General features: G+C 57.2%; 1 protein-coding gene across 5 annotated transcripts in view; it reads left to right on the top strand.

Moving 5' to 3' along the window:
* The window catches only part of ST3GAL1 (ST3 beta-galactoside alpha-2,3-sialyltransferase 1), a 71,059-nt gene that overhangs the window by 13,685 nt on the left and 31,187 nt on the right, over nucleotides 1-26,187 (top strand). The gene's annotated exons all lie outside the window — the stretch shown is intronic.

Below are 26,187 nucleotides of genomic sequence, written 5' to 3'. Positions count from 1 at the left end.
GTGCAGCCGTGGAAAACTATGGAGCCCCAGTTTCCACATCTATGAAATGGGGCCAAGACTTGCTGCCTCAGTGGGCTTCTGTGAGAGGCTCAGCATGGCGTCAGCTGCCCTGTCCTTCAACCCAGGGTGGCTGTGGTCAGTTGTACACCTCCCAGCAACGCTGCCAGGTCTCAGCATTTGACCTTCAGATCCAGAAATCCACTTCATTGTGAGGAAGGCTTTCAGGGAGGGAGACTCCAGGCTGGAGAGCAGCTTTCCCAGCCGGCCACACACACAGGCTTCCTGTTTGGAGTTCTGTCTTTCCGGTTCAGAACAGCTGTGGCCTTTGCAGCCCCTGGGCCTCCAGGGAAGGGGGGCAGCTGCATCCAGGGGAGGGCCCTGTGTTCCACTCTTTGATCAGCTTCGCCATGCCCTAGGCATCAGCCCTGTCCCCGGGTCCCATGTCCCCCACAGAGCCTGGCCAGCAGTCCTGCGGTAGAGGGCACTCACACAGGCTCTCCTGGCCGGCCCTGCCCCTTGCTTATCGTCTGCCCGCCCTGGCTACTCCCACTCCTGCGTCAGCTTGCCTGCAAACTGACCCGGCCAGACAGCTCTGTGCTGATGTCATTCTTCATCAGCATCATGTTCTGGGCTGGACGGGGCTTCTGATTGGGAAACCACCGTGTGTGCGTGTGAGGTACTCCACAGGGACCGCGCATGGCTCCTTGCATCTGAGCCTGTGTCCCCATCCCACATGGTGGGCTCCTTGAGGGTAGAGCCCAGCCGTGTACTGTGGTCCCCATTGGGGCAGAGCACACAGCTTGGCACAGCCTGGGCCAGGGCTCGGAGACAGATGCCACCTGCAGTTAGCTGTGAGTTCTGGGTTTACAGTTGGGTTGGGTTTGTAGTTTACACTTCACTACTAGCCATATGACCGTGAGCAAGCACTTGATCTCAAGTCTCCAAAGCTTCATCTCCAAAATAATGAAAATAATCGTATCCACTCCAAGGGCCACTGTGAGAGGATTAACTGAGTTTCTGAGTAGGGTTCGAAAGACCGAGTTTCTAGCAAAGTGGTAGTAAGCACTTAAAAATGTTACCTTCTGTTTCCACTACCAGTTTTACTTCATTATTATGAAAGTGATTTCATTCCTTTGTTTTTCAACCCAGCCCTGAAAAATAGTTGGAGTAGGTAAGACTTTGTGTCTTACCAAGGAGTAATCTCCACGAGAAAGCTGTTCCTGTCAATCACCCAGTTTAACCAGACCGGCCTCCCCACGGGCACACCTAAAAAGCAGGCCACCCTGTTTTGGAATATGACATGCCCACAGGCCTCTGCAAAAGATTCCTGTAATTCACAATGTGCCCTAGTGTTCAGCCAGATTCCGTGTTCACAATTACTCAGCCGATTGTTTTCTGCTTGGAGGGGAACGCTTTGATTTAATAAGCAGACTGGAGTCCTGTCCAGTGGAGTCCCAGTCCCCAGTCCTACCCAGAGAAGGAGCAAAATGGAAGAACAAATCTCTGATGGGATTTACTGCATTACATTGTGTAGTAGGAAGGAACATCCGGTGGCACGAGGGACTCACAGCGAGGGGGCTGTGAGTGGCGGATGCACTAATGGGGTCAAGGAAGGAAGATTCATGGGTCCAGAGCAGGAGAAATAGGAACATAACTGTGATTTGTTTGACTGGAATTTGTTTTAATCTGTGCTCCAGCTGGAGCTGGGAGACATTTCTCAGCAGTGCCAGAGGAGGTCCCCAGTTGTGAAGGGGACAGGTGAAGGGCCGCCATGGGAGGAGGGTGAGCCGCTCGGTTCAGGCTGGAGTCTAAGCCCTCGGCCAGTCCACTGCTCTGCTCTGAGGCGGGGTGACCCAGGGCCTGCCTCTCTGGAGGAACCACCTTGTGGTACTTGGTTTCCTCCTCTGTGGTCTCTGCAAGTCACATAAAGTCCCTCCCAGAAAATAGGGCCTGTCTGATTTCCTCGCTCGTGTGGCTCCTGGGTCTCAGCCAGCTGCAGGGACGGTTCAGCAGTGAGCATTCAGGGCTGTTCCCAACTGGAAGCTCCCTGGGAATGGTTGGGATGTGGTGACCTGTGGAGAAAGAGGCCTGGTGGCAGGGCTCGGGCCGGAGCAGGGAGGCTGTCAGCAGGGTGTCAGGGCTCCGTCAGGAACTAGAAGGAAAAGGGAGCCGGAGCAGCTCTGGGACGGGCAGGAGAAAGACACTGAATTTGTTTTAATCTGTGCTCCAGCTCTGGGTACGTGGGCCTTCTCCGTGTACTTAGCCCCGGTGCTGTTAGAGACGTGGGGACCCAGGCCTGCGCAGACCTAGTTTATTTGTTTTTAAATTTGGAGGCAGGAGCTCGCGTTGCCCAGGCTGGCCTCAGTCCATTCTCCTGCTGGAGCCTCCTGAGTAGCTGGAACTACAGGTGTGTCCCTGCGCCTGGCTCCAGGTCTAGGTTTTCAACCCCCCCAGCTGCTGACCATTTGGGTTTGGAACCTGTTGCAATTACCAATTAAAGACAGATAAAAAACTCAAATGCAAAAGTGGGTTAGGATCATGCCTTGCTCCAAGGAGATTCTAGGCTTTCATGGAAGAGCATGGATGCCAAATGGGGGGTGAGAGGCCTGAGGTTCCGTTTGGAGCAGGGCTGCGCTAATCCTCAGCTTTCCCTGTGTCCTGTGGAACAGTCATGGTATATGTCCCCATGCAGGTGTATACACACGCAGGTCTATATAGTATGGTGCTCGTCCAGTATTAAGTACGATGCCACATACGTGAGGCCCACACTCAGGTGCAGGCTTCTGCTTAATGGTGAACCTGCCATGTCCTAAGATCCCTGTGTGCCCCTCCATCCTCCAGCAGCCATCGATCAGCACCTCCTACCTGAAAGCAAGAGCAGTCGGGGTGGGTGGGGTGCAGTGATGGCGAGCTGCAGCTGCCTCACCCTGAGGGGCTGGGTCTCTGGAGGGCCCCTGACAGTCGGATCCGGGTGATGCTGGCACCCAGTAAATCATGCTGAATGAGAGAAGGATGGATGAGCACATGAAACGGAGACAAGTTCAGGAGGCCTTGACAGCCTAGGCTGATCTACCCTGACCTGGCTGAGAAATTGGAAAGGGGTGCGTCCAGGGAGACCTCTCAGCCGCCATGCCTAAATTATTCTTTGCCTTCTCTGTGCAAGAGATGGCAACTGGCTTTCACCCACGTGGCAGAGTGGGCCTGGGTGGGGGTGGCTCAGTGGTGTGTGGGGCAGACACCCTGTGCCTCATGGAGTTCACGGGCCAGGGATAAGTGCTCTACAGGGCAGGGGGCTGCTAGGAACTCACAGCGGCCTGGCCGGCCCTGTCTGGGAGTCTGCAGAGGCAACTGGAGATGTGCCATTTATACCGAAACTCAAAGAATGAGAGAAAAGTGCAGAGGGACAGGGGACTCAGGGAGCTGGCAATGGGAGGAAGAGGGCCTGGGGACTCTTGGTGGGATCCCTCCGGCTGCTGCTAAGAGAGGGGCTGGCCTGGAGCAGGTGGCATAGAGGCCACCTGTGATTCCCTCACTGACATTCCCCTTCCAGCGCCGAGGGCCTGAGAAAGCATAGTTCCCGTAGCCTTCCATTCCAGATGCTCACCTGCCCGGCCTTCACTGTGGCCACTTCTGAGTTCTTCCATGTAAACATCCTGCTCCTACCAGTGAGCTCCAAGCAAATCTGTGTACAGTCAACAGCATGCCTGTCCAGAGCCAGAGGATGCCTCCAGACAGATCTGGGCTCAGTCGGTCACTAAGCCTGTTGGTCCCACCCCTGAAAGAGCTCTGCAGTCTCCTGTTCCTGCCCTTGTCCCCAGCCCCACCTCTTGCCAGTCACCAGCACAGACCCTCCTTCCTAACATGCTCTGTGGCCATTGCCCTCAACATGGGCATCCCTTGGTGGTCACGTGAGCTGACTTTCTCTGCAGCCCAGCAGCCCCAGGCCTCAGTGTTTACCACAGCAAACAGTTGTGATGGCTGTGGTTCTGAGATCGGTGGGCATTTCTTATGGTCTGTGTGTCTTGGCTGGGCTCTGTTGCTTCTGATGGTCTCACAAACAGGTGTGGGGGCTCAGCCAGCTGGTGGCCTGTCTCCACGCTGTTCCTCATCCTCCGAGGGGCTGGCTCGGGCCTGCTAATGTGGTGGCAGCATGATTCTCAGCCAGAAGAGGGAACTTGATGCACTTGTAAAAGCCTTTGTTTGTGTCACATTTTGCTATTGTGCCACTGGCCGCAGCAAGCTCAGATTCGTGGGGTGGAGAAATGGACTCCAGCTCAAGTTGGGAGGGGAGGCAGAGGCCACTGCAGCTGTGTTACGCTGGAAACTTCCGGTGCAGACAGAACGGTGATGGTCTCCGTTGCTGTCGTTGGCTGTCCCTGCCTCTGTGATCCTGGACGAGTTTACTCTCAAAAGCTCTCCCAGCCTCAGCTACCCGTGTAATGTGGGAATGATTGGGGTGATGACCCTAGAACATCAGGAGGGGACCCCTGAGGACGGGCACGGCATTGCTCCTGTTGCCAGCTGGTCTTCTCAAGCCCTTGCTCTCTGGCCTTGGCCTGACCTCATACCTTCACCTGCTCCTTGGAGAAACTTCCCTTAAATCTTTTGCTTTTGTCAAATGGCACATCACCTGTGCCTCACTCAAGCAGCAGCTATAAATGTAATGTGCTCTTCCCATTCTTCTTCCATTGGGACGGAGTTCGCCATTCCTTAGTGTTATGGTGTGGACATGAGGGGACCCCAGAAGCTCGTGTGTGAGACAATGCAAGGAAGCTGAGAGGTGAAGCGATTGGGTTATGAGAGCCTTAACCCAGTCAGTGGACTGATCCATGGTGGGGATTAACTGGGTGGTGACAGAGGTGGGCAGGGTGTAGCTGGGGGAGGTGGGTCCTGGGGGGCCGTCTCTCTGGGGTTTATGTTTTGTCCTAGGTGCGAGGACTCTGTTTCCTGGTGGCCGTGTTCTGAGCTGCTTTGCTCCCCCACTACATTCTTGATGTTCTGCCTCGTCTTGGGCCCTGAGCAGCGGAGCTGGCCGTGTGTGAACTGAGACCTCGGAAACCATGGGCACATCAGCTTTTCTTCCTCTATGTTGTCATGTCTTCTGGTCGGAGTGGCGGAAAGCTGGCTAGAACACTTCATTCTCCAGAATGCCCTTCATCCCTGCGCCCAGTGCCCTGAGCATCTGTGCGTCTTTCTGTGTCCTCCGCCCGCCTGAGCTCCGGGGTGGGACTTCCGAGGCCCTCTCTGTGCCTGCGGTGAGCGTGAACAGAGGGGTGCTTGTTGGAGCCTGAGTGACCTGACAGTGGTTGGTGGGGTGGGGACAAGCCTGTGGCCAGTCGCCTTTACATAGTCGTGTCTCACAAAGGCCGGGGATGAACCAGCATCAGGGCTGACTTCTGCTTCCCCGCTTCCCTCTGTGCTCAGCTCCGTCTTCCCCCTCCAAGTGGCCGTGGGGGGCCCTCAGCATCTCCCAGGCTGTGGTGAGCAAGTCTGTGCTGCCTTGGGCCGGCTCGACTCTACCTGTGGGCCCGAGGTGGACAGTCACTCAGCCAGCTGAGTAAAGTGACTATCTCTACCCGGTGCTGGTGAGAGGTGACTTTCCAGATTTTTCTGTGGATTATGTTGCAAGGGAGGGGAGATGTTCCCCTGCTTCTCAGCCTCTGTAACTCGGCAGGACACTCCGTAAAGAGGGCTGCCCATGGAAGAGGTGCATGTCCTCTGTGTTGTCCCTCGGGGACGATGCACCTCTGCTAAGGTCATATGCAGCCTGGATGTTCCTCCAAGGACATCCCTGTGAGTTCTCAAGAAGATGATAGGGACACCTGAGTGGGAACATGCTTTAATAATGTTCTGTCGGGCTGGGGATGTGGCTCAAGCGGTAGCGCGCTCGCCTGGCATGCGTGCGGCCTGGGTTCGATCCTCAGCACCACATACCAACAAAGATGTTGTGTCCGCCGAGAACTAAAAAAATAAAATAAAATATTAAAAAAAATTCTCTCTCTCTCTCTCTCACTCTCTCTCCTCTCTCACTCTCTCTTTAAAAAAAAAAATAATGTTCTGTCACCCCTGAGGAGGTCTGGCATGGCAGTCTGCTGTGTTCTGGAGACAGCTTTAAAACATGGCCTGTTTTCATAAATAAAGCAACAGAGCTCCAGCCAAGCTGCCCAGACCAAGAGAGGCCCGCCAACCCGCAGCATCAGGGGCATTCCTGACTCCGGCCGTTGGAAGGCACTGAGGTTTGGGACCATTTGTCAGCAGGGAGATCAGCCGGCCCACCGCATCTCGTGTCCAGGCATCAGGGTCTCTACTGTCCAGCAGCAGGGCCCAGGACAAGCTTGACATAGGTACTCTCGGGTCCTCGACAGGGGAAGGGCGCCCACCCCGTCTAGAGCTGAGCTCTCCCCATGAAGCCCCCACATCTGTGGCTGCTTCAATTTTAATAGTTACAAGTAAAGGCCATGAAATACCAGTTCTCTGTCAGACATTTCAAGTGCTCAGTAGCCACATGGGGACTGGTGGCCACCACATGAGTCAGAGAGGATCAGGGACATTTCCATCCTCAAGGAACATGGCTTGAGAAGATGGTCACCACCCTGGGACCTGTCACTTTCCTCTGCACGTCCCTAACCCAGCTCCGGCATAGTTGTACCCGTGGAGGCCACCAAGGTTGGTGAGAGGGCCTCTGTGGCTGTTTTCTGTGTGATCATTGGTGAGAATTGTTCTTCCTCTTTCTCTCCCCCCCCCCTCCCCCCCGCCGTGGCTCTGGAGTTTGAACACAGGGCCGCCCCTGCCGGGCAACTGCTCCACCCCTGTCTCTTTAAGAAGGCAGTGGAATGACTTAAAACCCCTTTGGGGAGCCTGGGTCTCTGCCTGTCAAGTGAGGCACGTGGGCCTTGGGGCTTATTGTTTTGTGTAGGGGACAGAGCAGAGCTTGGAGCTGGAGCCTGCTGTGGTCACAGGCAGGCCAGACGCCCGGGAAGCCTTCCTGGGAAGGAGTGAGCCAGGCCACATGCTCATGAGCGTGAAGAAGCGAGCAGAGGGTTTAGAAATAAGCGGAGGAGGGGGCGGCTCTGAGTCCTGGAAGCCTGAGGAAGGACGAGTGCAGAGAAAACAGGCTGCGCGTCACGCCCCTGAGCCTGCTATGAGGGAGCACGCCACCGAGGGGCCACATGACCAGGTTTACACAGAAGACCTGGCTGGCATCCCAGCATCCTGGATGGGACAGGACTTGGGGCACAATAGGAGGTTCCACCTGGTGCATAACCAGAATCAGAGGCGGGTCACAAGAGCTGATTGAAGGACCCAAGAGGGACCAGAGAGATCTCCAGGTGGCCACCAGGTCTGGGCAAAGGCCCCAGCTGGGCACAGGTGCTGGCTTCCTCATCCTCAGGTTGCACGGGGATTAGCCAGAGGCAGGCAGAGGCTCCGCTGATGACAAGAGGCTCTGTTGATCTGTGCCCTGTGGATCTAGATCTGAAAACGGCCTTCGTTTTCTGAGGACTCAGCATTTGGTCAAGAAGCCTCGGTTCCTTCCAGTGGAGAATAGTGTCTGGAAACCAAGATCCAGCCACTGGGGTGGCATTGCTTCTAGGCCCTCTGAGCAGACAGAGTTGGGGTGTAGGGGGGAAGGCTCAGGGCCCACGCCTACCCACATTCCCATATCTAACCATGTACATCATCTCCATCATTTGTAAATTCACTTACCCATATGTTAAAACCGTGTGTTTGCCCTGAGAACTTTCTTGAAATTTACACCTGTCTTGGGGCTGAGCTATCTTCCCATTCCCAACTGCACACCCCCAGAAACCACACTTACTAAGCTGTGGATCAGGCCCTGTCTCAGACGCTGCGTTGTGTGCTGTTACCGCTGATGCCAACGGATGAGGAACCCGAGGCCCTGGGAAGCTGACTGACTTGTGCCAGCTTGCACACCTAGTCACACTGGCAGCCCACAGTGAGCCTCTGATCTGCAGGCCCGGGAATACACCAAGTTTCAGGAGTAAAGCAGAGCAGAAAGTGGAGAAGGGCTTTCCCACAGGTCTCTCTGGCTCTCATGGTGGCAAGGCCGTCTGAATCGTGTTCCTGGGACACGGCATCCTTCACTCCCAGAACCTGTGTGTAGTCTCCGTTGCTCTGATTAAGTCCTCCACGGAGCTGTGTGCAGACACCCGGCATGTGAACGCATGCGATGCTCTGCATGTGTCACGAGCATTTCCAGGCAGAGGGTGCGTGGCTGCAGCTCTGTTTGCAGAGCCCTGTCTCAGAGTTAGGGTGTGGCCCCAGAACCCGCCTCTCTGTGAGCCAGTGAGTGTTTCCTCTTGTGCCCTGGGGTTTTCCTGGCAGAGCCTTGAATTTAACACATCTGTACCACTGCAACCGGCAGAAGCAGGCAGCATGTGCGTGGGCCCGCGGCCAGCCCCTTCATGCGTCATCAATAAGTGTTGCTCAAAGCTGACCTAGTCCTAGGGAGCTGAGTTCCTCGCCAGGGCTGGGGATGGGGACGAGGAAACACAGGCATCTTAGTGGCAGGGAGGGGGCAGGCAGAGGACAGCCAGATGTGGGTGAGGCGGGCTGTGTCAGGTGTCTGGAACCAGACCCCACTGCTGGTGAGAGGGACACGTTGCTCAGAGGTCAGCCGGGCACGCTCTTCCCTGTGGGCAGGCTGTGGCCAGGCCTGTTTTCTCCTAGACACAGTTACAGGCAGGGCCACTCAGAACTCAGGCATTTCCTCTTTAAAAAAAGAAAGTGTTATCAGCAGGCACAGAGACAGCAGCCCAGGCACTCCAGTGAGATAAGAGGGCTTCCTGTTGTTGACCTGAGTGTCAGGGAGGAGCTGGTGGAATTTCCCTTTTTGATAACCTTTAAAAAGAGAGAAATAGCAGCAGCAACAGAGGGGAACCAGCAACAGAGGGGAACTGGGGGGAGCCCCTTGGAATGTCTGAGGCTGGGTGGAGGAGGCTACATGCAGGGGACTTAAGGCAGGGTCCCAGCGGCCTGAGCAAACTGGAGGAGAGAACTTCCCCCTGGGCTGCTTCCCTTCCTGTTCATTGACTCCCTCTCTCACCCCGTGAGCACCTCGTGGTCACTTTGCTGAGCACCAGAGGACAAGGGCCATGTCCTCAAAATCTTCATGATTTAAAAGGAAAAACAGACAACTTAATTAGGACATGTGCAGGTGAAGTCCTGGTTCTGGGGCCTGAAGCTTTTACAATTTGGAAAGCCTCTTTGAGGAAAAATAATACAACGGTGTGAATTTCAAACAAGAGGCAAGCTCCAGATAAGGGGAGTGCGGCTGAGGGGTGGGGCAGCGATAGGGGGCTTTGGCTGTCACCTTTGGCTGTCACCACCTGGGTTGGAGGCTGCAGGGTAGCTGTGAATGCTGTCTCTCTGGGCACCTGGACCTGCAGGGCTAAGCAGACCCAGGGGGCTGGAAGAACGGCCATCAGGGGGATACTGGTGCTCAGAGTAGGGGATTTAACTCCTGGCTTCCTGACTTGGGGCTACTGGAGTGGGTTTGGAGACCCTGGCTCTTAGGACTTCTGGGATTCTCCAAGGCGCTCGGTGTCAGTGCTCCAGGCCAACCCACGTCTGCACTGGGTTCTGAGGCTCGGCTGGACTCCAGCTGACTGGGGTCCTGCACTTCCACCAGCCCTGCACCCGGGCAGGTTCAGCGCCACAGCTGTCCCAGGATGACTGCTGCCCTCTCCTGCTTCGCAGATGACGGGACTGAGGTGCAGAGGGGTGCATCAGTTAACCCGCAGAGCACAGCCAATAGCGGAGAGCTGGCCTGGGAAGAAGCAGTGTATCTCCAGAGCCCAGGCCTCCTGCACGGCAGGCCCTCCACGCTCCTCTCCTCTCTGTGTGGCCAAGATTAGGAGAATGGCTAAACCAAGGACAGCTTGAGGGGACTCTTGGACAGTTGATCCATGCAGAGTCAGGGGTGGCGGCTTTGACCCTCAGGTGCCGAGGCGGAAGGCTGCACTTGTACCTGGGAAGGGAAGACCAGGCGTCAAGGGCTTGAGCTCGCCAGCCCTTGCTCTTCTCCTGGGCTGCTGGGACAGGCCCGTTCACCACGATGCCGTGATGTCCCCTCCCTAGCCTGGGCATACAGTGGCAAGTCAGAAGTGTGGTTTCTGTGGTCATGGCTATGGTCCAGCCTGCGGGCTGCTCCCTGCCTCCTCCGCTCCCTCTGCCGTGCACCAGGGACAACTCCCACAGCCCTGGGGTCTCGGGCGCCCTCACGCCCACCTTCCCTGCTCCTGTTGGCTCATGTGTAGAAGACTCCAGGGTCCAGCAGATGGTCAGTGCTTCGGGGGCTCTTCGGATAGTGGTTGGAGGCTGAGGCACACATGAGCTCCTCAGTACCCTCCTCTAGAAAGGCGGGCACCCCACACTGGAGCCATAGCAGCCAGCAGCAGTGAGTGCCTTCCCAAGTGCCCAGGGTCCAACCCTGGAGGGCTGCTGGGCTGGTGGGGTGATGGGCCTCAGATTTTGACTCTGCTGCATGCCAGCTCAGGACCTTCACCTATGGCCTCCCTCTCTCTCTCTCTCTCTCTCTCTCTCTCTCTCTCTCGCTCTCAGTACCAGGGATTAAACTCAGGGGCTCTGGACCACTGAGCCACATCCCCAGCCCAATTTTGTATTTTATTAGAGTCAGGGTCTCACCAAATTGCTTAGTGCCTCACCATTGCTGAGGCTGGCTTTGAACTCACGATCCTCCTGCCTCAGCCTCCCAAGCCCGTGGGGTTATAGGAGTGCACCACTGCACCCGGTGGACACCTTGCTTTCTTATGAAATGGGGCCCACCCCACACCCCAGGGGAGATGGGTATATGACCTGTCGAGGGTTCCAGAGCAAGCCTGGGGTTTGAGAAGCCTGGGGTGCCCCTCTCCTCTGCTCCTCTCCAGTGCTGAGGCTTGGGCATGCATTTCACTTCTCAGACTCAGTTTCCCCATCTGTTAGAAAGGAGAAGAGAATGCTCACCTGCTGGGCTCCCGGAGGGTTAAATGACAGGGTGACACACAGCAAGTGCTGAATAAGTGACAGACTTAGATATTGTTATAGTTGACATGGGCCTCGCTGTAGTGGGACCCAGTGATTTGGAAGGACGAGAGCCAGGGCCCCCTCCTAGCCAGCTCTGGTCACAGCGTCTCCAACAGCCCGTGTTACCGACAGGACCAGTAGGCACAGGGGTGGCTGTGGGAATAGAAATCAATATGTCCTCGTGCCCCAAGCAGCTTCCTCTCCCAGTGAAGGGCCTGTGTGGCTTGCTATGCCATCCGCCATCTGCGAGGCCCTGATCCTGCTGCGTCATCTTGTCACCTGCCTGTCAGATCACATATCCCCTCTTCTGGGAATGCCCCCCCTCAACCAGGGCCGCTCCTGCATCTGCCCAGTCCCCTGGCATCACGGCGCCCTTGCTCACAGGGCACACATACTGTCCTGCGTGGGTGGCCCTGTGCGGGGGCCCCTTGGGGAGTGGGGGCTGTGCTTCCTCTTTTCAGGACTTAGAGAGGAAACACTGGGTCAGGAGCATCTCTGCGTCCTCCCCACTGAGTGTGTCCACCAGAGGCAGCACAGTTGGTCCACCTGCCTCCTCGACAGAACTGGCCCAGCCGCTGGCTTCAGAAACATGGTTGGGCAGGCCTCGGGGATCCTGTCTCAGGCACCAGCCGGCCTTCCACACCTCCTCCCCCCTCTGCCTCCAGTTTTGGAGAACTGGAACGGAGAGGGTCCTGTGTCTGTGGACTCGGGGTCCTTTGGTTGTGGGAGGGTCCCCTGGGAGGGTCCCCTCCCTGTGCCTTCCGTGTGTGGGTCAGAGTGCCCGCCATTGGTACAGGAGTCTCCCTGCCTCCCATTAAGTGAAGCCAACACACAGTGCCGGGTAGGCCACTGCCCTTTCTGAATCAATGGCCTGGCCAGGGGCGGGAGGGGAGGAACCGAAGGCAGCACACTCATTCCACTTGGCAGGCCGTCGGCCCACATGCAAGAGGCTGTGTGGGAAGACACGTCACCATGCTGCCCAATGGTCTCCAGGTAGACTCCCTCCTGTGGGCACTCCAGTGAGCCTCGGGGCTTCCGGCTGCCGGGGAGGAAGAAGGAAGGCTTTGGGGCTGGGAAATGGTCCACTAGAGTGGAATTGGCTCCCTGTACTCACCAACCTTCCAGACGGGCCCCTCAACGGGAGCCTCCAGGGGCCAGGGCTGTCTCCTTCCCTCTGAAGCCGGTACTTGGGTCAAGGAGGGACCCTCAGGGAGTGTTCCTGCAATTGTACTGAGCACTTATCCTGTGTGGTTGTCTAACACCCTGTCGAGTGGCCCTGGCTTATTTAAGTAACACTCCTTCCACGCTGAAGTGTAACCCTGTCAGTCGATGGCCACGTGCTGCCTGGAGTGTTTCCCTTTATTTGAACCCTGTCCTTGGATGAGTTCCCGAAAGAGAGATACTAAAAATGTCCTGAGGGTTCTGGCTACCTGTTGCCAATTGTGACTCTGCTGTGGAAGGGAGGTCAGGGGACAGGAGCCAGAGAGACTGGAGGGAGACCCCACAGCAGCAGGGGGATCTGGGATGGGCCCAGCGTCCTGGGCGGGGAAGGGGCCTCAGTGCTGGGTCAGGCAGTTGGGGCAGGGGATTTGCTCCTGGTTTGAAGAGCCTCTTCCTCGTGTCCCTCGTCTGGGGACAGCTACTGTGTTATTTGGGGGAGGGGTGAGCACTAGCAGATGGTGCGGGGACAGGACTGGAATCTGGCTCACCTCAAATACATTTGCAAAATTGGGGTGTTGGTAATCCACAGGCAGAAAATAGTGCAAACAAGGCTTGTACCATTCCAGGTGTCCATCACACCTGGAGATCCTTGGCCCTGGTCCCTACCGGGTGCCACAGAGCAGAGGACTTTCACTGACCTTCAGGATTTGAAGGGACCACAGGTCTCCATGATAGTCAGAGGGCCACCGAGCTATTCCCACATCCCCTCCAGTGCCCAGTGGGAATCCAGAGAGCCACAGCCCCCGGCCCCTTCGAGTCCCTTTCCAACAGGGAGCCTCACGCAGCTCCAGCCGCTCACACCTGCTGCAGGCCGGTCCCTGGGTGGGTTGAAGGTACGTGAGAAGAGTGAGGAGCGGGCAGAAGGTGCTGTCCCAGGCCTGCTCCTCTGCTCAGAGACGGCCCCTCCCGCCCCACACGCACTGCAGAGGGGCAGGCAACTGCCAGGTCCAAGCACCGCGGTCACCCAGGCTCCACCTCCTGCCAAAGGGACAGCCTTATGCTCTGCAGGAAGAGCAGCAAATGCCAGGCGCCTTCTGGAAATGCCCGGGACATGTGGAGTGGAGGGTAGCATGCGTGGCACGGCACGGGCCCCAGAGCCACCCCTTACACAGTGCTTGATCATCCCAAGCAGCCTGTCCACACGACTCATGTCCATTTATATGTATCACATTAGATATTAAAACTGGAAAATTATTGAAATCTCGATTGCATCATTTAAAAAATAATAATAATAAATCCACCATATGATAACAGAAGTAACGTTTTGATGAAAAATAAGTACAAAAACCACTCATGAGAAGAGTGGTTTTGCAAACCCCTTCAGCGACTGACATGAAGGATGGCAGCCCCGTGTTCAGCCTGTTGTGAAGACACGTCATGTGCCGCCAGGATGAGAGAAAGCGCAGACTGTCTGGGCACCCTCATGAAGATGACTTGGACACTGGACTCCCCAGAGGGCTGCAATGGCCCCTCGTGGTGCCTGGACCACAGTCTGCCCTCTGAACTGTTCTCTTTTCCTTGTCTGTTTGCGGTGCTGGGGCACAAGTTCCATACAGTGATTGAGAACATGGCTTCTGAAGCAGGCGGCCTTGGCTGGTTGGTGTTTCTCTCCCATCCCCTCTGACGCGGGATGATGTACCTGCTTCAGGAGGAGGAGGAGAGTTCAATGAGTTAATATTAGGAAGCTCTCAGAGCAGAGGACCCAGGAAGGGCTGGGTAAGTTGTGTACCTGAATCCACATGCTACCCATGCAAGCTGCAGGCACACGCCTGTGCACATGCATACTCATGACTGCATGCATGCCCACATGCCGTAGATGGCACACAAGTGCGTTTATACTCTGTGCATCACAGACACGACACATGTACTAAAGCCATTAAAATCTCCCCAGCTACTCCAGCAAAAGCCACCCACTCCGTGTCATTTCTGAGAACTGGAATATTTAAGAGCCAGTTCCTAAGGCAGCTTCCTGTCCCCCACGCCCAGAATGAGGGAAACCAAAGTGACAGTCCCACTGCGTCCAGGGCGCCAGTGGTGCATAACTGCCCAGCTGCTGGGCCTCCAGGGCCTGCAGAGCCCTGCCCCTGGCCTCCTGGAGCCTGGATCCGGGCCTGGTGACTCTCCCACAGCCTCCTCTGTGCGGGGGGAGGAGCTGTGCTTGCTCGGCTGCCTGCTGGAGAGCTGGCCACAGTCACCACAGAATCAAAGAGGAAGGCCGCTGCTCTGGCCAGGCTTCCCTGGAAAGCCCCAGGGCCACCTCACACTGGCGTCCTTTTCCAGAAGGGCTTTTTGTCTGGAAGCTCCCAGTGTGAGCCTGACCAAGGCAGCCGTGGTCCCTTAGGCTTTGGAAACGCAGGGGACAAAGGAAGGGAAGAGGCCACCCTGGCCCAGGAGGCCCCCTGCAGGCAGCTCCTCCCGCCTCCCTGCCTGCACCACAGTGACCGGAGGCCACCTGGGGGAATTCTGGGTGCCCAGGCTGGCCACTGACAAACACCCAGGCGGGGCTGAGAGAGCTGGGGTGCCACACCCCTCTGGGGGAACTGGAAGTGCTAAGAGGAGGAGAAAGAGGTGAGGGGGTTGGCCACACCAAAAAGAGGGAGCAGAGGCTTGGGGAGGGGAAGCGCTGCCCACGAGGGTCCCGGGAGAGCAGTGGCAGAGTGAGGCCACAGCCACCCACTGACGGGAGGAGGGTCCTGGTGAACCTGAGCATCAGGGGCTGAGGGGGCGGGCAGAGGAGGGAGGGTGGGTCAGAGAGGAAGGGACAGGCAGGTCAGAGGCCTCTCAAGGGCCACAGTGTTTCCTACTGGACGCCTATTAGGACCTGTCACTTATTGCTTGCTGATTTCCTGGGCTTCTCTGGGAAATGGCCCCTGAGCCCGCTGCTGGGCCTGGAGTCCTTGCCTTTGACTCCATGGTACCCCATAGGACCCTAGTGTGGCGTCCCCCACGGCAGATGGGTGCCTGTCCTACTGCCCGGCTGACTCCTGATCAGCCAGACCTTTCCACTTTACATCCCTCCAAATGGGACGGGGCTGGTCCTGATCCTAATGCCCTGCCCCTTTGCCCAGGAGCGTCCTGAGGCCCTTCTGGGGTGCCGTCTCTCCCTGCAGTGCTGTCACCCCGTCCCTCAAAGCATCCTCCTCTCCCCTTCCTCAGAACACGGCTCACTTGCTGCCTGGCAGTTACCTGGTAGATTCTTGCCCTAGATGCTAAATTCCATGGGTCCAGGACCCGGCCTGCCCCACTGTGTCATCTGCCGCAGGGCCACTGGACCAGGCTGGACAGCTGTTCCCTGGAAGCTCTGCTCCCGCAACGTGGGGACCCCTCACGACAGGCTTCAGTCTGCAAGCCCAGATGCCTGGCCCTGCCCATCGGCTGCAGCCCCCCACCCCGCCACCCCCACCCCACTCCACCTGAACAGCATCCCTTGGGTCAGATGTACCCTTGCCAGTCCTGGCCAGTTCCCATCGGCCACCAGAGCATGATCTTCCTGACACCGTGCAGGGCTCTGAGCAGAGAGGATGGACGTAACCCTGTGCCCAGAGCCCTTGCCATTGACAGCGGCAGCAGGGTGCTGTGGCCAGCCAGGACGCCCCCCCCCCCCAGGCACAGCCTGCCCTGTGCCCATCACCACACTGCAGTGCCTGGCTCCGTGCTGGCCCCCGTAAGAGCAAATCAGGAGCAGGAGCGAGTCGGTGGCTCCTTCCTGTAGAGCACAATATGGTCTCAGCCCTAAGGTCTTGGGAGTCAGACCAAGTCCTCTCCTCCAGGCGCACTGTTTCTGGAATGTTTTAGGGAGACTAGAGAGCCGTGGGGGGGTAGGCGTGGTCTCCACGGGGTGGCCAGGGGGGAGGATTTGGGCTGAGCCTCTGTCCTTAACATCTGGATGCCTGGCTCCTGGCAGCAGCTGTAGCCCTATCCAGGGCCCGTCTGGATTGACTTCTCAGAGGAGCAGTGATGGCCCGATGGCAGGGCCAGGAGCGTTGGAGTCCTTGAGCTGCGGGCACAACCTTGGGGGCAGGCTAGCCTGAGCGGTGAGCAGCTGGGTGCAGCCCTGACATGGGCCTGCAGAGCCGGGGTTTGCACTAAGTACTCTCCTAAGAGCTGTGCACCTCCATCTCACTGAATGGTCAGCTGAGTGGTTCACAGCCCTGTGGACATCATCATCATCCTTGTTTCCTGCAGGGCAAATTGCACCACAGAAGAGCTGCTTGTCTGAGGTCACCAGCAGCTCTGTCAAAGTGTGATTTAACCCTGACACACCGATGCCAGGGTTCTTGCTTATAGCCACCGTGCCAGCTGACAAAGATAATGGAAAGGATTCAGAGCCGCAGGAGTCTGGAGTGGATCTGTCTCACTCCACTGCCTCCGACCCCTTGGCCCAGAGGAGGATAATGATGCACAGAGACAGAAGTTGTTTACCCCAGATCACATAGCATTTCTAGAGGCTAGGTTGTATGATTTCTAACAAAAGCTTTATTCACAAGTTCGAGGTTGTTCTTTGGCTTGGCACCTGCAGCCAAACAGAGGCAAAGTGTCTCCTTTCTACCTTCACCCCCTCTTCCCGTCTCCCCTTCTCTTGATCCAGAGCAATCTGCCACCAGCGCTGGCTGGGGAATGGGAGAGGGCAGGGTGAAGAGCAGAGGGCAAGGTCCCCGTGTCCAGGTTCTAGGACTGGCGGACCTGCCATGTCTGCAGAGGGGCGTCCTCAGCTCGAGCGCTGGCCGATGTGCAGGCTGCCGGTGCCCAGGCAGCTTCCCAGGGACAGCTACTTCATGGGAGCTGGAGAAGCAGCAGGATCTGCTCATCTGCAGACTGCTAGTGTCACCTGAAGGACCTTGTGTGGCCTGGTGGTCCAGGGGTCCATCTGGCCGCCTAACTCTACCCTTCATTGGCTGGGTGACACTGGGCAAGTTCTTAGACTCTCTGTTCTAGATTTTTATGTGAAAAATTGGAATGGTGATAACTCTTCTACTCTTACTAGACGCTTAGGGTTAGGTATGCCATTGTCTCAGGCTCTCCTGGACGGGGGCCGGACAGAGCCAAGGTGGGAGTGCTTGGGCAGAGGAGGTGTATCGGGCGGTTTTTGCTGGGTAACAAAGACCACAATATGGCATCAGGGCCTCTTGATATCCTGGGTCTGCTGCTCACGTCTAGTCTGCCGTTCGAGTTGGCCTGCACTGGACAGTCACAAGCTCTCTGAAGCATGTTTTTCTCATGGCACAGACCAGAGGCTTTGCTCCCAGAGGGACAGGTATGCAGAGCTCTGCAGATCCTGGTTCGGAACTCACCCTGACACTCTGCACATGCTGTGGGCCAAGCAAGGCCCATGATGTGTGCAGCTTCAATGACATGAAGAAATTCCCAGGGAGGGGATTCTGAGCACTTGACCCTCGCGAGAGCTTGTAATGAGAAGGCGTGAGGGCCCATGGGAAACCCCTCAGAGGCGCCCAGACACTGTTGTGCTCACGACTGAACTCTGCCTGTGCACCTCCCCGGAGCCTCTGCTACCCCTACGGTGGCTCCGTTGCCCTCTCGGTTTCCCTGACTCCTGCCACCTGGACCTTGAGTAGAATCAGTCCCCTGTGCTATTGTAAATTCCCTGTGGACCAACGTTTCTCTCCCTCTCACCCATGAAAGAATATTCTGGAATTTGCTTGGGGGTGAGGATAGGTCTGGAACTCACCCAGCTGTGGAGCGGCTGGGGCTCAGGGTGTGCCCCTGTGTAACCTGCCCCAGGCCTGCCGGGCACCTAGAATGGCCAGGTCCGCCCTCCCATCGGCCGGGTGGAGGGCCCTGGCTGAGCCCGCCCCAGCTCTCGGCATCCCAGCGACGTCTGACAGGTGTCCGTGCAGTCTGCGTTTGCATTTCTCCTCTCCGGTGACTCAGGAGGCCTCTGTGCCTGTCCTGTCCTCAGCCTGGCCCCGCTGGCCTCCCTTCCCAGCACCCCGGCCTCTCTCTCCTTGCCCTTCACAATCCGTGGGGACATTCATCCCTGCAGAGGCTCTGGGCTCAGGCCTCTCCAGCCCCTCCTTGCTGCCCTCCACACCAGTGGCTGAGGCCCTATTCACAGACCTCTCCATGTCACAGCACTGGGACCAAGGCCAGCTCCTGTCCCTGCAGGCTGGGCAGCCTCCACCAAGGGCCTTGACCTCTCTTTGCAGGTCCTTCCTGCAAAGTTGGGGTTAAAAATATCACAGACCGGGAAAGTTCTCTTGGGACTGCAGAGAGGTGATGTGTATAAAGTATCCAGCTCCTAGAAGGCTGGGCAGGGGACACTTGGGGACCTTACAGTCTTTGTGGGCTCCTAGCCTGGGGGTTCCTGGTGGGCTGTGCTTGCCTCTTTGTATCCCCAGCTTCCAGCAGTGACCTGGAAGGGGCCATGTGGCCTCCCTGGAGGAGACATTAGGGTCAGGTGGTAGGGGGCCTGCAGGTGTCTTTGGAAGTCCCTTCCCAGCTGTGATTCTGCGATCAGGCAACTACCAAGGGGAAGTCCTCCCGCGGGTCTTCCCTGAGCTTTCTGACAGGCCTGTGTTAGCCACGGCCGGTAACTGAAGGAGCCCACAACTGCAGCGGGGCACTCTGGCGGTGCCCGACGCAGAGGCCGCCTGAGGAGGCTATCATCTTTCCACTGACCAGGGCAGGGCACCCATATCCTGGCAGAGGCAGGGGCCCTCCCTTTGGCCGGCAGAGGGAGCAGCCCAGTGGCCCTCCACTGTCGACCCCATGAGGGATGACAGGCTGCGGAGCAGGGAGAGCAGGAGCAGAGGAGGCCTAAGTCCCCAGCCCCGAGGTCACAGCCTCAAATCTCGGCAGGGGCCACGCAGGTAATACGGATGGGTGCAGAGGCATGGCCAGTCAGCAGGGAGTGGTGAGGCCTGTGGCTAAAGTCTGCAGGACCAGGCTGCTGCTCAGCCCTGGGCACCGTGAACCCAGGACTCCTTTCCCCCAGGGAGCCAGGGGTCTACGTTTCTATGTGAAATGTTCTAAGTTTTCTTTTTTAAAGTTAATCAATTAATTTTTGGTATCTGGGAGTGAACCCAGGGTGTCTAACCACGGAGCCACATCCCCAGCCCTTCTAATTTCATTTAGAGACAGGGTCTTGCTAAGTTGCTAAGGCTGGCTTTGAACTCGCCTTCCTTCTGCCTCAACCTAAGCTGCTGGGCTAAAGGTTCTAATTTTTAACAGTTGCAGCTAATGGGAAGTGTCATCGGGTGCACAGAGAAGAGGACTGTGAAGCCACCGTGTCCACTGTTCCAATTTAGCCTGGTTGTTGACGGATTAGGAAACTGGGGCTCAGAGCTCAGGGACTCCCAGAAGTCCCCAGGGAGCCCTGACCCTGGTGGACACCAAGCAGGCATCTCAGTCTGGCCGTGCTGCCCCCTGGGGGTCCTCTCCACAGAGGGAATGGGGCCTGCCCAAGGTCACACAGCTCACAATCACAGAATCCAGAGCAAGGCTGGGGCATCCAGGCCTGCATCCCCGAGACTGTCCAGCCACCACATGCCAGAAACCACCCTGTGATGGCCTCACTGACCGCTGGGCAGCCTGACTCTGCCAGCCTGCAGGAAGCAGCTCTCATGCCAGTGGGCAGGACGCTGCCGGGGAAAGAGGTGTCTGCAGAACCAACAGGTTGACCCTGAAGGCACAGATGCCTACTCTGCCCTCACCCTGAGGCCCTTCCTGGGAGGAGCCTGGAGTCTGATGGAAGGACTTGCTCTTGCCCTTGACTGGACATTCTTTAAGAATCTGCCTAGAGAGTCCCAGACTGAAAAGGGACTGTTCTCCTGCGTGGTCGTCCCCGGGGCTTAGCCAGTGAGCCTGGACTTGGGGTCAGGAGCCTCGTCAGCAGTTCCAGCTCAGGGTGCCCTGGCTGTGACTCCAGGCTGGCTCTTTTGATGACTGGTGCCCTGTTGGCATCTGAGCTATGAGGAGAGGCCAGTTGAGCACATGGACCTGAGTTGGCAAGGAAAGGGTTAAAGGATGTCACCTGTGTTTGTCCTTGAAATTCCTTCTCCCTGGAGGACCATGTTTGAGCTGCTGGGACAGGAATGGTAGGAAGGAGCCAGAAAATTCAGCCTGTGCAAAGGCCCCGAGGCAGTAATGAACTTGCAGAGGTGAAGAGTAGACATGGAGCTGGCATGTCCAGACAGAGCGAGCAGGGAGGCCTGTGGGCCAGGCAGTGATGTGGCCAGCGGCCTGCCGTCTCACCAGAAGCAGCTCTCCCCCAGGACAGCGGTGAGGAGCTCAGCTCTGGGGCACGCCCATTACCCAGGCCATGTGGGCAAGAGCAGAAGGGTCCAGGAAACGAAGAGGCCAGTGGTGAGGGCAGGCACTCCGGAAGATGTCCAGGAGAGGCAGGGTGGCCGCCTGCCGGTATGTGTGAGCAGGGCTTGGTCGTGTAGACAGGAGACGGCTCCCTGGGGCTGGGGATCAGCTCAGGGCCGGCAGGGCCTGGGCAGATTGCCTCCATTCCTCAGGGAGCTGTGAGAGGAGTGGATCGAAGGCCGGGAGCCTGCACCCCACCATGGGGCCCCTGAGGGTCAAGGCTCTGAGCAGACCCGGGATGCGGCCGTCTCGGGGTGCCAGTGCAGTTCCTGTGGCCTCGCTCATCTGTTCACAAGTGGGGCCCCGCCAGGTTGCCCCGAGAGGCAGGAAGAACCACAGGGAGACTCCAGGGACTCCCCGGCCCTGCTGGGAGGACCCTGGGGTCTCTCATCCTGCAGGGGGCGCACAGTGAGGGAGGAGCCCTCCAGAGAGAGAGCAGCGGTCTGGGTCAGCAGCAGTCAGCCCTGCGCCCTCCCTGGTTCCTGCCCCCGGTTCTCTGGCAGAGGGGGAGTCCCAGCCCCAGCTGTGGCTGTGGCCCACCCCGTTCTGTGCTCCTGAGACTGGCTGAGGGGCCCTGCCTGTGGCCCAGGAGAGCACTGGGCAGGAAACGGTCATGGAGATGAGCTAGGGCTGGTTGAGGTGGCATCTTAGATACTGTGTATACAAATGTGGCGTGTCTCTCTTGACTGTGTTGCTTTCAATATTAGTGAAGCAGAGCGTTCCTTTTGGCTTACTGGTTGTTGGCAGTCCTTCTGGGTTATGTGCCTTTTAAGTCTCATTTTTTTAAGTGTTAGGGTTCGTGTGTGTTGTGTGTGTGGTTGTTGTTTTATTGGAGCTCTTTGCATATGATGAAAATCAGCCAGGTGTTGATGTGCGTTGCACAGGCACTTCCTGGTCTGCCACCCATTTTTCATGAACTTTTGGGCGTTTAACTCTGTGGAGCAGGAATCAACAAACTTTTTCTGTGAAGGGCCAGACAGTAAATACCATTAGGCTTCTAGAGCCAGCAGGTCTCAGCTATCAATTCTCAACTTTGCCGCAGGAAAGCAGACTCAGCCACATGTAACTGAGTGTGCATGATGTGAACCAATAAAACTTTATTAACAAAACAGGAAGCCCACCTGCTGGGTCTTGGTTGCTGGCCTTTGCCTTAGAGCTTAGTTCCCAGGTATCCAGTCGTCCCTTTATGTAACAGTAGGATTTGATAAGCAGAGCCTTCTCCAGCCAAAAATTAAAATGAAAGAAAAATAAATAAGCAAAAACTTAAAAGAGAAAAAGCTCTCAAGACCAAACAAGGCAAAAGCCCCAGGCGTGATGAACTCTGATGGACAGTCTGGGCAAGGCTAAGTGACCATGCTGGCCTTGGCCTGCATCTCCATGGGTCCCCAGGTCCCCAGGGGGTGAGGGGAGGGAGTGCCAGGTCTGGGGGCCTGGCAGGGCTGTGCTGGGGACATGCTCCGATGGGTTCCCTCCCCTTCTCTGACCTTTGCTGTCACCACTGACCTGGGTGAGTGCTTTCTCAGGAGCCTCGAGGACTGTCCACTCAGCCACCTGGTGTCGGCAGCCCCCAGGAGGACCCCCAGCTTTGGTCTCCCCTTTCCCTCTCTTCCTGGGGGGCCTGTACCTTCCAGGGACAGGGATGTCAGGCCTGATCTTAAGGTCTGAGTGGGAATTTCACACTCAGGAAAGGAGAACACTCTCCCCACTTTTCTGATCCAGTTTTTGGGGTGTTCTTGCACCCAGTAGGGTGTTTAAGACAGAAAGTGCCTGTCGTGAACTATGGATCAAGGTCCCGACTGGCTTTGCAAAGGACAGGTGACAGGGGTGTTGTTCTCCCCCGGGCCTCTGCTCAGCTGCTCTTGTGACATGCTGGAGACACGGGCCCGGGGCTGCACAGAGCCTGTGAGGACACATGGCCTTTCCGGGTCCAGGCCTCCTCTCAGGTCTGGGGGGGACTGGTGAGCCCATGGAGGTGCAGGGCATGTGAGGGGAGGGGCTGAGATCTCGAGTCGCTGTCAGCACCAGCTCCGGAGCCCACCTGGATTAGGTACCACCCTGGCAATCTAGGACCCGCATGACCCAGGATGAGGGGATTTGCCTCTGCATTGCCTGAATGTGAAGTGACAATAAGGCTCTGTTAATAGGTTGTTTGGAAGATCAGTCAGCTTAAACCTCATGAAGGGTTTGAGGAGTCATTGTACGTACCAGGCGCATAGTAAGTGCTCAATAAATTCAACCACCTCTGTCTATTTAATGTGCTGGAAAAACTCCATTCTGTTGCTCTTTGCTTCCTTTGCAAGGACTGCAGACTTAATGCATCTCCACCTCCCCGCAAACACCATTAATTAAGGGCCCCAAGCCCAGATAACCTTGCGTGTCTGTCCTTAGCAAGCTTTTGGCTTGATAAGAATTTTCAAAATGTGTTTGTAGGTCTTTTAAAACCCCAGAGATTAGTATTTACTGCCCAATTGTGCAAGTGTATCAAAAGGATTTGACTGAGGCACGGGGAAAGAAGGCTGCAGACCTCAAGAGGGAAAAGACAAGGCTTCTGGCTCTTTGCCCTCCGTCTGGAAGGGCTGGGAGCTCTTCTGTTTGTCATTTAAAATCCCACCGGGAAAGGTCACGGGTACCTGCCTGAACGCACAGGGTGAGGCTTGAAGAAAGGCCCGGGATTGGCCTCCCCTCACTCTTCCTACTCTGCCCCCTGTCCTTCCACCTCAGCTTGTGTGTGCGGACAAGGTGCCCAGATGCGGCTCAGAGTGCACGGAGGCCACAGTGGCCTTCACTGCACTCCCGTGGGTCCCAAGGGACAGGAGGTGACTGAGGCTCCTGGGTCCTTTAGATGTCACCCTTGCAACAGCTTGCAAGCTAACAGAGTCACCTGCTGGCAGATGTGGCAGAAGACATGAGCTTCCTGGATCAGAGACAGGACCTTGTTGTGCACAGCACTCAGGAACCTGAGCTTCCTGTCTGCAGCCTTTCTCTCCACCTCCCCCATCCCATAGAGTTTTCTGCAAAAGTGTTTCCTACTAGCTGCTCTGTTTGATTTGACTTATAAACTTGCAGAAAAGAAGGGGTTCGCCTTGGTATCACCAGCATCCAAAAAAAGTCTTGGCGTGTTCTGGAGACTCAGTGGTTCTCGGTTATTCTTGGGATGACCAATGGTTTCTGGCTTCTCTTTAGAAGCCCACCTTAGAAGGGTCTCCTTTGCAGTTGGCTCTCCCACAGGCCAATCCTTCCTAGACACACCCTCATGGACACACCCAGAGCCCTTTAATCCTCAGCCTCTCTTAATCCAATCAGGTTGAGAATTCCAATTAGCCATTACAAGAGCCAAGAGCCTAGATCAGGAACCTGCTCAGGATCTTGCTCTTGGAAAACTCTCTTAACCTGGAAGAGCACCCACTTTGGAGGCTGTCTTTTCCTGATGGCTGCTGCTCTCAGCCTGGCCTCCTGCAGGGTCTCAGCTCCTCTCCCTGGAGCCGGAGGCAGGGATGTGGTCCCCAGGGATTGTGAGCAAGCATCCGGGAGAAGGGCAGGGCAGGGGACCAGGCAGCAGTGTCTGGGCAAGGACGTGTCCGCCCCCTGGAGGGGTGCTGTCGCTTGATCTGTGTGGGGCCCGGGAGCACCGCTCCTGCAGGGCAAGCCGCTCCAGCCTCATGCAGCCTGTGTCCTTCAGTGGGCCTGTGGGCTCTCCAGGGCGGTGGCCCGGGAGGGAGTGGTCGCCTGCCGGTGAAGCAGCTCCTGTTGGGCCCCTGGCTGGCCAGAAAACCTGAGCAGTGCAGAGAGGCAGGGCTGGTCATCAAGAGCGGCTGCTGGGCTTTCCTTAGGTAGCAAGTTATTGGCAGTGACCCTTGGAGCCACTTCCCTGGAAAAGCAGGTTTCGGGTTTCATTTCCTTGGTGGGGTCAGGCTACCCCAAGCCCCCGGCCCTGTGGGACAGCCGGAGAGATGTGGACCATATTCTTTTAAAGGGGCTGCAAGCAGACCTCGCCAGCCTTTCTCCTACGTGCCCTGCTCTGCACACCGTGGGAGGACAGTCCAGGGAAAGGTCACTGGTGCTTCTGCTCATAAGATGGGAGGCAGTGCAGGGGACCCCTGGGGATTGCCTCCGAACAGTGGCTGCTGCTCCTGGCAGCTCAACCCCAAATGTCCGCAGCAGCTACTCTGCACTATTTCATGTTTATGACATTGGCCACAGTCCAGGGGTCCGTGGGGCTAGCCTCCGTTTCCCCGCTTAGCAGATGGGGAAACTGAGGCTCGCTGCCACCCCACGGCCTGAACTTTGATATCACAGTCTCCCACCCATTTCCCACTGCCCTTCCCCAGGACAGAGGACAGCACACCTGGGGTCTGGGTCTCCCTTGATCCCTTGTAGGCATGTTCCTTCCGTCTTCCCAGGTCCTGCCCAGCCCAGCTTGCTGACTGCCCCCCTCTTCCTTGGCACATGGCATCCCGTCCCATCCTCTCAAGGGCTGAGCGCTACCCTCCCTGGCCACTCTCCCCCATGTTACCTACCGCGGGGCACGTGGTGAAACCAACCGGAAACCACAGTGCCCATTTTGTGTCCTGAATGGGCTTCCAGGTTCCCTGCCCACTACCCCCAGCACCGAGGGATGGAGGGAGGGAAGACTCTTTCCCCGAAGGGAAGGGAAGTGGTTTTGAAGTGACTCAAACAAGGGCTTGTGGAATGGTGCCAAGTTCAAGCTAGTCCACCCACGAGGTGGCAGAGCTGGACATGGGCCTTCAAGCCTGTGGAAAGGGTCAGTCTCATTTCCTGCTAAGGGAGCAGGAAGCAGTGGAGTAATGCCCAGGCTGGCCTCAGGAGACTGGGGCTCTGGTCCAGGCTTTGAGGCTGGCCAGCTGTGTGACCTTGGGGACGTCCCTGGGGAGAGGAGTCAGACCCTCCACCAGCCCTCCCACCCTACCTGGCCTTTTGTGCTTCTGTGACTGTGCCCCCTGGGGTGCCCAGCCTTCCTCTCCCCTCCTCCCAGCTCCTTCCTGCTGCCTGCCTGGGGGACCAGCTCTGGCTGCTGGCCCTGCACCGCCCACCTCCCACACAGTGGGAGCAGCACTGGTTTGGGACCCAGCCCCTGCCCACAGCCGCCACGCAGAGTACCCAGCACTCCTGCCCTACCACAGGAGGTGGGTACTCTTGTCACCCACCTCTGCAGATGAGGAAACTGACTCAGAGACAAAGTGCTCCTGCACGGCCACCGAGCTGCTAAGTGGCAAAGCCGCGTGGAAGGCAGATGTCCTGAGCCCCTGCTCAGGGATCCTGGAGTGGGAAGTGGGTGTGTGCTGGTCAGCTCTGCTGCATAACAGACCACCCCAGAGATCTTGTTCAGGTCACAGTGAGCCAGCTGTGGCTGCCTGCAGGTGGCAGTGGATTGGCCTCTTCTCTGGGTCCTCTCAGCCTCAGGTCCAGGCTGAAGGCCATCACTCGCTGGGGCGTGCCAGGTTCATTCCACAACAGAAGGGACCACGCACCAAGGAGTGGTGGCCTTCCAGCCTTCTTCCTAGAGGCCACACACCTTGCAACTGCTCACACCCCGGGCAGAAGCAAGGACCTGGCCAAGACCAGGTGGGGGGTCAG

This window comes from Spermophilus citellus, assembly GCF_964194105.1.
Source record: "Spermophilus citellus genome assembly, chromosome: 14".
Taxonomy (NCBI): Eukaryota; Metazoa; Chordata; class Mammalia; order Rodentia; family Sciuridae; genus Spermophilus; species Spermophilus citellus.
The sequence above is the reverse complement of the archived record's forward strand: the minus strand, read 5'-3'. Positions and strand labels throughout refer to the sequence as shown.